The sequence below is a fragment of the Cnephaeus nilssonii genome (genome assembly GCF_951640355.1).
Source record: "Cnephaeus nilssonii genome assembly, chromosome: 12".
NCBI lineage: Eukaryota > Metazoa > Chordata > Mammalia > Chiroptera > Vespertilionidae > Cnephaeus > Cnephaeus nilssonii.
In genome coordinates, this window is record NC_137083.1 from 16,596,862 (window position 1) to 16,613,702 (window position 16,841).

At 36.8% G+C, this 16,841-nt stretch overlaps 1 protein-coding gene across 2 annotated transcripts in view; it reads right to left on the reverse strand.

Moving 5' to 3' along the window:
• HDAC9 (histone deacetylase 9) overlaps window positions 1-16,841 on the reverse strand; it is a gene marked incomplete at its 3' end in the record, with an annotated part of 637,805 nt that overhangs the window by 589,472 nt on the left and 31,492 nt on the right. Inside the window, exon 1 of one of the 2 annotated variants that reach the window (XM_079785596.1) lies at window positions 1,895-1,936. The exons of the other annotated variant lie outside the window; for it this stretch is intronic. Of the gene's footprint in view, window positions 1-1,894; window positions 1,937-16,841 lie in introns of those variants that run through there. 2 annotated transcript variants of the gene reach the window in all.

A 16,841-nucleotide genomic window follows, 5' to 3' on the forward strand; every position in this document is an offset into this window, starting at 1 on the left:
GATTGTTTAATAAGATCTGGAATACTGGTAAACTTTTAATAAAACTGATCATGAAAGAAAAAGAGAGAGAGAGAAAACACTGATAACCAACATCAGGAATAAAATATGTGATATCACTACAGATTCTACAGTATTCAAAGTGTAACAACAGAATATTATCAACAACTTAATGTCTATACATCTGAAACCTTAGGTGAAATTGAAAAATATAAACTACCAAAATCAAGAAGAAATGGGTAGTGTGAATAATACTATATCTATTAAGGAGTTTGCCTCTGTGATTAAAAATGTCCCCACAAAGAATTCTCCAGGAACAGGTGGAGTTTACTGTTGAATTGTGGCAAATAGTTTAGGAAAAAATGATGCCAACTCTATGCAAACCCTTCCAGAAAATTGAAGGCAAGTGACTCCTTCCAAAGCATTACATAAGACCAGCATTACCCTGATACGAAATCTGATACATCACAAGAAAGGAAACGGCAGACCAATATTCCTCAAACAGTATCCATCAATGTATTAAAAGTATTATATACCTCGTATTTATACCAGTAATGCAAGATTGATTTACCATCTGAAAATCAACTAATGAAAGATACCATATTAATAGAATAAATGACAGAAAGCACATGATCATCTCAAGAGAAGCAGAAAAATTCTAAATAAATTATTGATGAGCTACATGGAAAGAGGTGCAAATTTTAAATCTATCTACATTAAATGCTATTTATTCAATAATATCATCAAATATTTATTAAGTGCCTAATATTTATTGCATTATTCTTGGTTCGGAACTGAGCCTAATTCTTGGTTCAGAAAACATTAAGGGAAATAAAAAATCTTTGCCTCAGTGGAGCTTCTTTCTTTTTAATTGTTATTATGATCACAACATCATCATCCCTTTTAATGTGTTTATATCTTTCTATGAACAGTGTGGCACTCTACCACCTACTTCTACTTGCCAACATAGTAAGTTGCTTTGCATATTCAAATGATTATATGCAAACTGCCTATCTAGTCACAGGCCTGTCCACATTCTATTTCTAATTTCTTAGATCTGAATTACCTTAAATACAATAATCTTCTATTTCCCTTCTTGTTTAACCGAATAAAATAAAGTCACTTAGCTCTACTGTAGTTCTAGATAACAAAACAGTAACGAAAAATAATAACCCCTTATACTTGCATAGTTTTTTACACTTTTCAAAGCATTTTCATATGGATTACATTATGATCTAATTCAAAAACTGTGAGTTTATTTAGAGAAAGTAGCAATATCTTTTTTATTGGTGAGAAAACTGAAGTCCAGAGATATGATTGATTTATCCATCATTCACAGCTCTATAATTTATTCACAAATATAGGTGGTATTTTTCCATCTCCTTCAAGTTTCAGAAAGAGAGATGATTTCAAAAATATACACATTCTTTCTTAAATACAGTGGCACTTACCCAATTATTTTCTAAACAGGCTCCTTCAAATGCACCCACAATAATGAAATCTACCCAGTGTGGCCATAAAGCTTCCTGCCGAATAGTAATGAAGTCCACTACAGAACACCCACACTCCTCAGGTCTTACCCTGTGATAAGAGGACCAGACCGGCTGAAGGCTGAGCAAGTGTGCATGTAAGGAAAACTCTAGGTCAGGGAACTAAAGATTCGTATCATTATAACATTCGATTCCCAAATACAGATAATGTTCACTACACTTCCACAAAGTTAATCTGCAAAAATAAATTCTCCTCATTTATAAAAGGGCTTTTCCAAGTTTTACAGAGGAGTGTTATCAAAATAAGTAGCTCTTTAGCTTCCTATCAACGTAGCTAGGAAAACAGTTACCTTAATTTAACAAAGACCAACCCAAAGTGCTCAAAAGTATTTTGGATATTCTTTTACCCAATTTCAGTAGAGCTGCCTCTCTTTGCACAGCTGACAGGAAGACATGAAGAAAGGTTTTCCTCCGCTATAAATAAAATACAGAAGTATGAGGAGGGAGGGGCATTTGAAGATGGTCAGTGTGCTGTTCCTCTTTTAAAAGTCACTGAATTGAATGCGAAAATAATTCAACACAGTAAAGTTGTTCATGGATTTCTCCAAATCTCTGGAAAATGATTTCACTTCTGTCACTATTTCTGAAATAAGTTATATATAGTCCAAACTAATGTCATTGGGAAAAACTAACAAAAGCATTAAGAGATTATGTTTCCAGGCACATGCAGAGCTCGTTTTACTTTAATTATACAGCTCTTTAATTTGGTAATTATAAAATATTCCCTGACAAAATTAGTTTTAGTTACAAACTTAGGCATGTAAATTTCATACAGCCACCACTTTTTCTGACACACTGTCAGAATGTCACGGTTTTAAAATAATGACAGTACATGGTATGGCACCACTACTTTTAAAAGAAATACATCCACAAGAGCTTAGCGTTCAGTTGGCTTCCTCAAAAGAAAAAAGATGAGAAATAAATAGTGGCAATAGATTTGCTGGCTTATGAAACATAAAATTAACATGATAAAATTTCAGCTTTCACTCATCAACAACTGTGACATTTTCATCTACATCCACCTCAACTTAAAGAGGAGCTTTTTAGAACTATTACATGAGATTAAACCAGCACTTTCTCCCCAATGGCTGGGATTGCAACCAAACTTCTACCAGTTTTATTCATTTAAAAATGAAGAGAGGGAATTAACATACATTTGTAATAAAAACTGCCTATTTTTAAAATTTTTATTTTAGAGAGGGGAAAGAAAGGGGGAAGAGGGAGAGAGAAAAAAACATTGATTTGTTGTTCCACTTATTGATTCATGCATTGGTTGATTCTTGTATGTGCCCTGACCAGGGATGGAACTCAACCTTGGTGTATTGGGACAATGCTCTAACTACACAGTCAGGGGGGGAAAGTGCTTATGTTAAAATGGGCTGCCTTTGCATCATTGTTTGAATGTGAAAACATGTGGAGTTAAAAGAGAGGTTAAGATATAACAAATAGATAATCAGAGTTAGGCAATATCTCCTGGGGAAGTTTAAATGAGGCTAGCCCAAAATGTTTGTTAATAATAAGAAGAAGGAGAATAAGAATAATAGTTATTTGATCCTGACACAGCCTGTGCTGTGTGCTGTTATTATTTCCATTTTATAGGTGTGGAAACTGAAGCTCAGGAGGTAAAAATACACGTTCAAGGTCCACAGCTAGCAAGCAGGTGAGTGAAATTCTGATCCCAGACAATCTGACTAGAAAGGGTGATTTCCTGATTTTCCTAAGGAAAAACTTTAAATCGTTATGTGAACTTTACATAATTATACAGATTATATAATTGACAGCATTAGTATGCTATCACGAAAAATAAAATAAGTGAAAAAATTGCAAACTATAAAATGTTTGTGCAGCTGAAAAACTTTTGGAATTACGTTAATTCATGACTTGCTTACACTTGCCCTTTACATATGGATTAGCCTCCTGAACATAAAATTATGATCCATGTCTACTGATAGACAGGGAAAGTGTGAGGTGGAACCATCCTACTTACAGCATGGCCCTGTGTCTTTCTTTTACTTCCTTCTAGGACAATGTTCTAAGCATTCTTAGAAAGATAAACAGCTCAGCATTTATCCCCACCACTTACATGAGAATAAGTCTACTTTCTCTATTAATCTCTTCTCTAATGTTCTTACATTTTTAAAATTAAAAATGTATTATTAAACCTTTTCCTCTTCCCGTTTCCAGTAAAATCTTAGAGGGTAAGGCAATGGAAAAGAGGCCTATAGCCTTCTGTGTTGGACGAGGGTTAGCAGCAAACCCATCTATATTAAGACCATCACCCGGCTGGCATGGTTCAGTGGTTGAGTGTCAATCTATGAACCAGGAGGTCATGGTTTGATTTCCGGTCAGGGCACATGCCTGAGTTGTGGGCTTGACCCCCAGTGTGGGGCATGCAGGAGACAGCAGATCAAGGATTCTCTCATCATTGATGTTTTTATCTCTCTCTCCCTCTCCCTTCTTCTCTGAAATCAATAATATATATATATATATATATATATATATATATATATATACACACTTTTTTTTTTAAAGAAAAACGAAGGCCATCATGGGCCTGGTTTAACCTTGAACATGTACATGAGGACATGTTCCTCCTGGATTCCTCAATCCAGGAGGAATCAGGAGGTGGGATCTCTCAGTCTCAGTCCTCCCAGTTGAAGAAGCCACAAGTCAGGAATGTAGGATTGCTCATGGCACAAATACTGTGTAGGACTAAGAAATCGAGAGTCTAAGGAAACAGAGTAAAAGAAAGTATGAGAGAAGAGTGACGAGTCTAAGGCAGAGAAGAGAATTTATGATAGAAGAAACTTAAGACCCACTTCTTGTGTCACTGAATGTAGGGCACTTCTTTTTAAAAAATTTTGTTGAATTTACTGGGGTGACAGGTCCATCCATGTTGTCGAAAAAGGTAAGATTTCCTTCTTTTTCACAGCCGAGTAGTATTCTATTGTGTAAATGTACCACACCTATCCACTCATCTACTGATGCACACTTAGGCTGCTTCCAGATCTTGGCTATTGTAAATAATACTGCAATGAACATAGGGGTGCATATATTCTTTCCAAGTAGGGTTTTGGGGTTCTTCTAACACATCCCCAGAAGTGGGATCACTGGGTCATAAGCAGTTCCATGTTTAATTTTTTGAGGTAACTGCATTCTGCTTCCCACCGTGGCTGCACCAGTCTGCATTCCCACCGGCAGCACAGGAGGGTTCCCTTTTCTCCACATCCTGCCCAACACTTGCTGTTTTTGATTTATTGATGAGAGCCATTCTGACAGGTGTGATTTCTTATCTCTCTGAGACTTTTGAAAATTGTTTCAAAGTTTCTTCTGTTCCCTACATTAAATATAGTTCTTCTGAGTTGTTTTTTGTTTGTTTGTTTTTACTGCTGTTGTTTCCTTTTCCTGCTTGAGAGATTTTATTGCTCTTTCAAAGTTCTTCTGAAAGATCAGGCTTTCAGGCCAGCAGGTGGAAAGTAAGTGGGCCCTACTCACATTCAGTATGTAGACTTTAAACCCCTGTTTATCAATCTCATTCCTCACCCCCAGCTTCCCATATCCCTGGTGTCCCAAAGCCTCAAAATCCTAGAGATGAATTTCTTCAAATAATCAACTTCCCCAAGTAAGCTGGGCAAGAAGGATAGTCTCCTAACAGCAGAGGATGGTCGTGTAAGAAAGAGATGGAGTGAGCTGGGGATCTAACTACTACTTAAGAAAACTTTCAACTGACCATTCTATGCAGCTCTTCGTCTCATCTTCACCTATAATCCCTGGTTCCTTTAGAGCAGTGGTTCTCAACCTTTCTAATGCCGCGACCCTTTAATACAGTTCCTCATGTTGTGGTGACTCCCAACCATAAAATTATTTTTGTTGCTACTTCATAACTGTAATTTTGCTACTGTTATGAATCGTAATGTAAATATCTGTGTCGTGACCCACAGGTTGAGAACTGCTGCTGTAGAGCCTAAGACCATCGGAAAACACATATATTTACATTACGATTCATTAACAGTAGCAAAATTTACAGTTATGAAGTAGCAACGAAAATAATTTTATGGTTGGGGGTCACCACAATATGAGGAACTGTATTAAAGGGTCGCAGCATTAGAAAGGTTGAGAACCACTGCTTTAGAGTCTTGGGGAATAAAATATCTCCTTTCTCAATGCCAGGCTCCCTGTAGACATTGAACTTGAGTTTCCTCCATTAGTCACCACTCCCATACCTTCTTCCCATCTTCCAAAAAACGCATGCCATCCTTCCTCCACAATTACCTCTTCTATTCTCTCTGTTCTATAGGTTTCAACTTTTTAACTTTTATTGTTATTTTCATGAAGCTTTTGGAAATAATGAAAATACATGTATGTTTTAATTAATACACTGGGAAAACTATTTGATATTTGGAAAAAGTAACCATCACCAATCATCTTTAATATGCCATTCAATATTAAAATAGCCAGATTTTTTTTGCAAGAATGCCTTTGGTATGTCACTCTATGATTCTGGTTGATGGAGATACATTTTCTTACATAATTAGGATTATTTTATTTCTAGTTTATTAATATTTTCTGCCAGGAAGAAGTGTTAACTTTTACATGCTTTTTATCCATATCTAGTAAAATTTTTATTTTGTTGTATGTCTATAATTAATTATTAATGAATTCCTGACACTAGGCCATCGCTGTTTGAGGTGAATTATTCTTTCAAGATATGATTAGATTTAATTTGCTATATTTTACTAAGACTTTTTTGTGTATATATTCCTAAAAGGGATTGTTCTATAGATATATTTTTGTGATATTTTCAGTTAGGTTTTAGATTCTGATTTGTGTGATCTTGAAAAATTTTAACTAGAATACTTTTTATCAATTTCTATTCATATAAACAAGAATTTACTTCTTAAAGATATGAAAAGCTTATGAGTGAAACATTTTGATGAGTTATTCATAAATAATGTTTTTTTGAATTTCTTCCATTTCAGATATTGCAGTTTTTTTACTCCAAAATTATGGTCAGCCACTAAATTATTTCCTGCTACATGGTTTCACAGAGAATCAGTTTCCACTTTCTTTTTTAAATTGAAATTTATATTTCATTTTGACTTCTTGATTAATTTTTAAATAAGCATGTATTACATTTTTTCTTAGTTATATATACAAAGGATTTTACATTATTACTTTTAAGAATCAGCTCTTGGATATATACACTTCGCTTTTTACTGTTTCATTCATTCATTTTATCTCATTCAATTCCCCTTATATTGTTAGGTATAAGTTACTTTTTTTTTTAATTCCTAAAGTATTTTGTGTTTTACTTTGTGAAATTATTTAACAGTACATATTTGTTTGTGATGATAATCTGCTGCATTTCAGGTGTTTCCCCCATTTACTTTCTAAATGACTCATACTTGAAGTTTTAGTTGCCTCTTACCCATTAGTTTTTAATGGTTTATTTCTTCCAAGAAGATATTTACTTTGTATTATAGCTTTTTGTTAGTAATATCTGGTTTTATTACATTTTACTTGGAGAATATGGTATACATACATATTATACATAGTATCTTTGGGCACGTAAGTTAATATCTCACAACATAAGCAACTAAATATGGCACGATAAATAGACTTCATACTCTACAGTAAATGCTTTGAGTCAGGATGGTCGTGGAAGTTTATCTTCTCACAATGGATGTTTTGTCAAAGTGTCCTCCACTTATGAAATGAAACCAGGTCTCTATTTTCTCATTGTTAGAAGGTGCATGTTGTTCCCTCTGGCCCTAACAAAACTATTAGCTCATGTCTATTGTACGTGAAAAGAGGGAACTTCCTTTAGCTTCAACACAAAAAGCCAGGTCAAAATGAGAAGTGGTGTTTTTCAAACACTTAATCACCATCTTGAATTTTTAAAAACTATTTTACAGAGGCATTCATTGAAATCAACAGAGGCTTGACGATTTACTTACAGTCTCACATCTAGTGCAGACTAGCCAGCGGCAGAGCAATTGTTTTGAATTCTGCCGCCATAGTCCTCTTCCAATGTGCCCCCTTTTTTAATCCTGGTTTAATTAGGAAATGCACTCACTAAAATTTAAAGTATTCTTCATTAATTTGATTAGGAAGATTATATGCTAGAAGAGAAGCAACAATCAAGTTTAAGTGACTAGGAAGGGGATTTTTAGAAAAATCACACACACACACACACACACACATGCACAGCTATACATTGCAGACTTCTGAAAAAAAAATCGTCTTTGAGGTGGGATGAGGAAGTCTTGTAGGGGAATTCTGGTCACAGCACATTATATTTACTGTTCAACCTTGTCTTCACCGGAATAGTTTGGTTGTTCATTTGAAACTGTTAAGTGAGGAAACATTCAGAAAAAAAATTAGTATCTTCTTCTCTTAGAAATTTAATTAGAACCAAAAAAAAAAAAAAAATTTAAAAAAAGGCACCTTTTTTAGACAAACTGTTGAATGCTGGCAAATGTGGTCCCGGTAGGGAGCCTGAGCCTGACCAAGTCTAGTTTGTGTGTTGCGGCCCTGACTCTGGGACCTCGGTGTCCTAACATCTAACTCTAGATGTTTCTCCAGACCTGCCTTTCCCGAGAGGCTGTGCACAGATGGGCCCCACTGTGCCTTTGACCTCAATTGTTGTGAACATATGTTTTCAAATGATAGTTTTCTTTATTTCAGGTAATATTAAGGGGAGGGTGGAGGGGGAGAAGGATCTATTACACTTTGAGACAGCATGGAGGGTCCTGGAGATTATTATGCTAAGTGAAATCAGCCAATCAGAGAAATACAAAATCACATTATCTCCCTTATATGTGGAATCTAATGAACAAAATAAAGTGAGGAATAAAATAGAACCAGAGACATGGAACAGAGTGAGGAATCTCACAGGGATGGGGCGCGGGGTGGATGGGCGGGAAGAGATTAACCAAAGAATTTATATGCATATATGCATAGTCCATGGACACAGGTAATAGGGTGGTGAAGGCCTGGGGCGGGGAGGGATCCGGGTGGACGGGGGCAATGGGAGAAAAATGGGGGACATCTATAATACTCTCAACAAAAGAAAAAAAAAACCAAGAACTGTAATATCACTTCTAAAATATATCCAATAAAATGTAAATATTAAAACAACAATAATGTATCATGAGCCAGACACCGTGCTAGGTAATGCAATATAGCATGAAAAGGGGCAGTCACAATTCCTGTCTCCAACAAATTTATACTAGCCCACTATGTCTTGGCCTCAAGAGGGATGATTAATTTATTCTATTTAAAAATATTCATTATTCCAATACATTTTTCTTATGCACCCAACAGCCATATTGCTTTTTATAGAAACCAAAAGAAGAAAAGTTAAACATTTCTGTTACATCCTGCAAGCAAATAGGTTCAAAATGTTACATTTTACCACACACCTAACCAAATGTAACACTGTATTACTCACTTCCATTACTGTCAATGATTATGAGAGCTATTTTAAGTTTTAATGAAACCTTGTATTTCCTAAAAATAAGTTGACTGAACAACTTTCCATTATGCCAATAATATCAGAGTTTAAAAGTAAAAGATGATTAAGCAGGGGCATTTACAATAAATGGAATTAAAAATGTATTACATGTTTGATTGACTAAAACTAAACAACTAACCTACCTAATGACAAATGGGAATGATGCTGAAAGAACAATTAAAACAAAGCAAGTCTGATAACTTCCTTCGGGTTAGGTCTCTCTTTATTTTCCACTTGCCTTTTGTTACATACATCTGAAATGCAGAACCCTGTGATCAGTTTCTCATCTCCGTTTATGGTTGTGGTAATAGGGAATATCGGTTGTTAATTGGTCAGCCTGAACCGTGCTCATTTATTATGAACTGTGTTCATTTATTATGTCTGCATCTCCCTGCGTGATCTTACATTTCCCTGATTCTCCTCGGGGTGATTTGCCTTCCGTTAGTAAAACCAGGAAGCCACAGTGCTAAACGTACGGCTCTGCCACTTGTTTCCGATTTTTCTTCCTGCATGCTCCAATTTGCATAGCTTTATTGTTCTGTGAATTCGAAGCTTGTGAATTTATTACCAAGGCACCTGCCAGTGTTACTGTATTTAAGGAACTGTCAGCAGTTTCTATTTTGGGGTTCTAAGTTGGCTATAAAAATTCACTCTGGGCTGACTTTTGGCATGTATTATAGAGTAACAAACCAAGAGTGAATTATTTTTAGAAAAGGGGGAGAAAAAGAAAGGGAAATCGTATTTTGGGGTATTGTTTTTTTTTTTCAGGTATAGAAATATAAAATAGAAAACAGAAGTTCATGGTTTCTCTTAGATTTTTCTGAAAACATCTTTTCAACCCATCAGTTGACATTGCAGACTCATACTTAGAGGGATTATAGGAAAATATTAAAATTACCTATTATATTTACAGGCGAAGTATCTCATATATTCACTAATTTTAATAATGCAATCGCCATTTTAGGAGGGGGGAAACATCAATTTAGTGAAGACTAGATTAAAGCCAAGAACAAATTTCAGGTTTCTGGCAAATGACTAGTTATCTGAGTATGACCTCCAAGTGTCTCAAAAGTAGATTATACACCCACACAAATACTCAGCCACCGAACTGGGGAGAATTAGGAATACTCTGTTTCATTGAGGTTTGAAACTTCATCTCTAGAAAGAGTCTTTACCACCTAAATCTTTATTGGCAAGCAAATTAAAAAAAAAATTCCCAATCATATCTAGAACTTTTGCAAAACAATATAATCAGAAAATGTTTATTTTCCCAAAGCATCAAGGCTTGGGAGGTAGGCATCATGTACTTCCCATTACACATACACACACACACACACACACACACACACACACACACACGCACACACACACATGCACACCCCTTGGAATGAACCAATACACTGTACACAAAGTGTCTTAGAAGATAAGAATGTTGGTGCTTGCTTAATGGTAGTGTCCATTGATTAAGCCTTTCTTGAGCACCTTTTTGGGACCAGTCATTAAGCTAGAAAGTTGGATTAACAAACTTATTTAAACTAGAGGCCCGGTGCATGAAATTCGTGCACTGGGGTAGGGGGTCCCCTCAGCCTGGCCTGCACCCTCGCGCAGGGAGCGGTCCTAAGCCGTCAGTTGGACATCCTTAGCACTGCTGTGGAGGCGGGAGAGGCTCCCACCACCGCTGCTGTGCTCGCCAGCTGTAAGCCCAGCTTCTGGCTGAGAGGCACTCCCCCTGTGGAAGCATACTGACCACCAGGGGGCAGCTCCTGCATTGAGCATCTGCCTCCTGATAGTCAGTGCGTGTCATAGTGACTGGTCATTCTGCTGTTTGGTCGATTTGCATATTAGCCTTTTATTATATAGGATACTGGATCAAGGAGGGAAATGTAATGTGAAATTGAGGAAAAAAAGGGATGTCTTCAAAAGACATAATCTACATCCAATCACTATCTATAGGAGGCATACTCTGCTTCATAATTTTGAGCAAGCTGGTCCCTCTGGAAGTTACGTCATGATTGTGGAATGGAAGACATCCGAATATCAGAGGAATCATGCAATGCATCCCATTCCCTCTTAAGACCTACTCACCGAGCGGCCTTCTAGTTATAATTTAATTTTCGCTGTAATTTCCAGTGAGACAGCACTGAGTAGGTTCACATGTCTGTTCTAAATCATTTGAAACAAATAACTCTTACTGTAAAGCAATGCATTTACAGTTTGGTCTATGCATTAATATCTTTTGAGTTCAGTTAATGCAAAGAAGTCCAAATATGCTAATCAAACAAGTGTCTGGATCTCCAATGCTAAGGTCCAGGTCCTAGAACCCGACACATAACAGGCACTTAACAAAGGAATGGCTACAGGCTACGCCACCTTGCGAGAGCCCCTTGAAGGTGGCTGAGCACGCATGGTAGCACACAGAAGTTGCTTTGTAGTTTTCTTTCCAATTTCCACAGGAACTAAAGTGCCAAGAGAAAAATAGCCATGGTTTAAATGTTTATAATTTCTTTTTATTTTAATGAACTTCCCCCGCCCCCCGCACAAATGAGCTAAAGCAAAGAGGCCTCTAAAACATACCTCATTTCCACTCTAATGTTTTCCAGTCATAATTACTGCTTAAGTAAATATTCTTTAAACCATGTTAGATTTTTTTCTCCTATTTGTAACACAGCCTACTGGTGAAAGGCACCTTAGAAAGCTTATAACAAAACCTCCTCTTTTACAAAGGGACAAACTGAGGTAATTATTTCATCTAATCCTGTAACAATAAAAAAAAAGGAAATAAGTACCCAAAGTAGATTAAAATAACCAAGAAGTTGTTCCTCACTAATTAAAATCAGGAAGTTTGGTTAGTTTGATGTTCATTAGGAAGCACAAAGTTATTTCAGAGGAACTCATATGTATTTTTTGCTGTGTATCCAACTTTTGCTGTGTATCCAACTTTACCTTCAACTTTCTGGTTATTAATAGTTTTAATTAGCTTTTTCACATTTATGCAATGATAATAAAAATAGCAAGTTCCTCAGAAATGTTTTTCTTCTAGTGTTTGTTTTCTTTAGCACAAAAATTTGCACCCCAAGTGTGAGGTGTTACCCATTCCATGGTTTGATTTGTTATTGTTTTAATTATAATAACATTCCATGCATTGGCTTTTAGTGTTAGGCTGAACCAAATGCAAATGCCATATATGTAGGTAAAAAAAATGGTCAAATAGCAATTTCATATGGCTCAAACTAATATTTACTGAAAAACAGTTTTTACAGCAAATTAGCTAAATGACAGCATTATATTTGCTGGCCAATTATATCCAGGTTCTGACTTGTAAAATAAAAATAATAACATTTTAGTTAGCACATGAAACTTATAGCAAATAAATTTGCTTAAGAAATAAGTTTATTGCCCTAAACACAACTATTAGTAATCATATAAGCCCTCCATGTACTATTCAAAAATAAACAAGAGATGTTTCCTGTTGAAGTAAGTCCAATAAATAATAAATCAAACTTAAATGAGCTCAAATAAAAATCAATTTAAGAATTCATTTATAGATGCCACACAGCAATATAAATTTTAACAGGCCATCATCACATGAGAAATGTGGGGGGAAATGTCCCTCAACTTTTAATTGCTTTAATTGATGACGTGAAGTATCCCAAATCATAATAGTGAAATTATGGAAAATAGGTCATTTAGGGGAAAGACCTATGTTCACCTGAATATTTCTTCAAGGCTTACTCATTCAAATCACCCCCTAACATCAGCTCTCCCCTGAATTTCAGCTATGAAGATCTGAGATTTCAAAAAAAAAAAGTTCACGCTCTACAAAAGGAAATACAACTAGAAATAAATGGCTTGCCGAGACGAACATGGATTACAAGAACATGACCCTTACACTATACAACTCTTAACTAACCCTTCTAATAGAATTTTTAAACATCTGAACAGTTTAAAGGGGCTGAAAAATCCAAACTATACATCCATTTTGGAGACAAATGGACCACATGTGTTCTGAACATATCTATCTTCTAATTAGACCCTTTGTTCCAGGTACCAAAACAAGCCAGCATATTTTATTGTTTGGGGCAAAATCAGAAATAGGTAAGTGGTGAAGAGGAACTGAGAATGGCTAATTCCTAAAAAGAAAGTGAAGCATTGACCTCATGTGCATAAGAAGCCAAGAAAATAATATAAATTCTTCTCATTATCTGTTATTCAATTTATACTTCCTTCCATCTTCCCTTGTCTGAAACAACTTTTAAGAGATCCTAAGAATATTATTGGCAAGGCAAACATGTTATTTTAGGTCATTTTATTCAAATACCATTACTTGAAGAATGTAGGTAGGAAGTTTCAATTTGAAGTAAGTTTTAAACGTAAACACTAAAGCCACTGCCAGACGAAATTACAATATGAAATAAGACAATAACCGATCTTAAAGATTACTAATAACAAGACAACATTAAGTAAAATTAAACGTGAACAGGGTCACTCCTGCTATGTCAGAGTCACATTGGCCCAATGTGACACTAAAAATCACTTTCTCTATGTACAACATCTTTGTATCCAGAACAAAACCCCACTGAATTTACTCACAGTCATCAAATATCTGGAATTGAGCAGAAAAGATTAAAAAAAAGAAAGGAAACGCATGGACATGGACAACCGTGTGGTGACTGTCGGGGTAAGGGATTGTGGGAGTGGAAGGAGGTGAAGGAGGGTAAAGGGGGATAAATGGTGATGGAGACAGTGCACAGATGATGTATTGTGGAATTGTGTACCTGAAACCTGTATACTTTTGTTAACCACGGTTGCCCTCATAAATTCAATAAAAAGAAAAAATAATTATACCCAGTGACAGGAAGTTAAAGGCTTAATTCAACTTATTGTTTTTGCCTAGATTATACTAGGTCTTGCGGTTTTACCACAAGTTGAAGTGAAATATCGCCAAACTTGAAAAATGTACCTGCTCATTTAGAAAATAAATAAATAAAAATATAAAAGCAAATACTTGTGCAGTAAATTCAAGTAAAATGCAATGATATTTTTAAAATTACTGAAACAGCCTTCAAATTCAAAGCTACCTGCTTCTGAATAAACCTGACAATTTTCCGTTTCATCAGGAGAAGGGACTGCATTATTGCATCTCGTGAAAATTATCTGATCGTCTTAACTTTTATTCTGTATCTCCTTCGGAAGGTTTTTTGTGTTTTTGTTTTGTTTTGTTTTTTTGCGGGGGGGGGGGGGTGTTAAGTGTAGAAGGATAGTAGGTGTAGTTTCTCTTAAATCCCACACATACCACTCTGCCTCAGATATACTAAACAATAACAGTCTCTTTCTCTATTTTAATAATCATTTAAGTTCGTTCTGAGGCCAATGCTTCCAAAACTAAGTACACTGCAGTGATTACAGGAGTTTAAGCGTGTCCTTGGACTAAACTGCTCTACTTCTGGTCACTTGCAGTGGCAAACAAGACGAGGTAAAATCAGTACCATAAGGAGGAGAAAATGAACAAATCAATATTTTGTTCACCATGTCAACAGGAGAAACACTGCAGGCCGCTTTTGGTTTTCATCATTGCTTTTGAATGTAAAGAGTAGTTTCCTTTTCAAAAGCATGAGGATCAAAAATTAAGGTCACGGTAATATTTTCATTCACAGGCTGTATCTGAACCCTGATCTTTCTTTGGGTAGTTAATTTCATAGAAAAAAACATTCTTGGGTCATTTTTTGTTACCTTGTGATACTTCCTTTTCTTTCAGGCAATGATTCATCTTAAACACGCAGGTCAATTGTCCCTAACACGCATGGCCAAATGTAGCTCTCCACTTCCATACACGTTAAGCTCTGCAGCGTACAGCATTCGCAGGATGGCAGAGCAGGAAAAGGGCTCACTGCGACTTTAAGAACTTTCAGAATTTATCAGTCAGAAAAGAAACTTTATACTCTTTTCCATTTTAGCTCGAAACAATCTGTGGCATTTTAGCATTTGGCGTGGCTGTCTCATGTCACTTATCACATTATAATTATTTCTGTAAACACTAAAGCTGTTTCAGGGACCTCTAAGCTCCATAAGGGCATGAGCTGTTTCTTATTCATCTTTTTTGTGCTTTACAAAAGTGCTCCTCAAATGCACTGTGCACACGGAATCACCTGGGGACCTAGTTAGAATGCAGGTTCAGGTTCTGTGGTTCTGAGACAGGGCCAAAGCATTGCAATTCTGATCAACTAACTGCAAGGTTATGCTGATGCTGCTGGTCTGAAGACCACAGCACCCTATGCAAGCCATGAACCACTTAAGGTATTCCTTCCAATTTTCTTTGAAATAAATACCTACTAAACTTTGGTAACACTGAATACTCATAATGTGCCAATACAGTTGACAGTTCTCACATCCCTGTGAGATAGGTACTATTATTATCTCCATTTCACAGATAGGAAAATTGAGGCTCTAAAGCAGGGGTGGGGCACCTATTTTTCTGCCAAGGGCCATTTGGACATTTATAACATCATTTGAGGGCCATGCAAAATCATCGGCTTAAAAATTAGCTTGCTATATCGGGCCAAACATTTAATTGACTCACCCCTAATGGCATGACAGGGCCAGACCAAATGATTTCACAGGTCTTATGTGGCCCGTGGGCCAGAGGTTCCCCACCCCTGCTCTAAGGGGTAAAATAATTTTCCTAAGTAATTGAACCCAGGTTTGCTTGATTCAAAGGCCTCAGCTCTTAGTCACATCAACTTGTTTCCTCCTAGCATCCCCTAGCCATGATAAATGAGGTTGTTTGGGGTACACTTTTTCTCCTGCTCTCTCAGGGAAAATCTTTCAACCTTCAGAGCCCAGCAGGATGCTATTTCTTTGACTTCCCTCTACTATGTGTGATTTCCTGGTTTTCCCTGAGTATCCTCTCCAATGTGTTCATCCAGCTGGTGTAGCACTTGACAAAGAGTTTTACAATGACCTGGGTGGGGCCCTGGTCTTCCTTGCCAGTTATCAAAGGCTTGAGAGTTGAAACTTGGTCTCACGCACTGTGGAAGCCCCCAAAACTAGTCTATGGCTCCTGACTGAGCAGCCTCATTGGTTACTACCAAGACAAACCCAGCAATCAAGTCCATCCAGGGATGAGTTGGTCTCACTCACTGTTGAAGCCCCCAAAACTGAGAGCATGGAGCTTTTAAAAGATGTACTAGTAATGCCCAGGAATCATTCCCAGGGCTTCAAAGTTGTCTGGTTGGGGTTAGAACCCAGGCATCAGCATGTCTATTAAAACTCCCCAAGGCATTCAATGTGCTGCCAGGAGAGAATCCCTGATGGTGAGCCCCAGGGGACATAGTCAGGGCTCGATGTTCATGCTGAAGGAGAAGGAAGGTCTTCGTGTTGAGAATAGTCTATAGGAGAACAAGGGCCAAACCCAAGGGCTGGGCTATCAAGTAACCATGTGGCTCAGAGAGAACACAGTCTGGACCAGGGAAGTAGCAAAGGAGATGATGATGAGAAATAGCTGTGGGTCTTGGCACATTTCTATGATAGAGTCAATGAGAATGAAAGACAATTCGATGTTGGGCCTGGGATATAGAAAGGGATCAAGGTTAACTCCATGTTTTTTAGCCTGAGCAACTAGAAGGCTAGGCTTGCTAGTTACAAAGACCAGGAAGACCAGAAGGGGAAGTGACATGTAAACATGTGACACTATTTACTCCAGAAGGGAGCCAACCCACCCTGAGGACCGTGTTTTTAAAGAAAGCCTGCCCTTCAATAACGACGTTCTTTCCTTATCATCC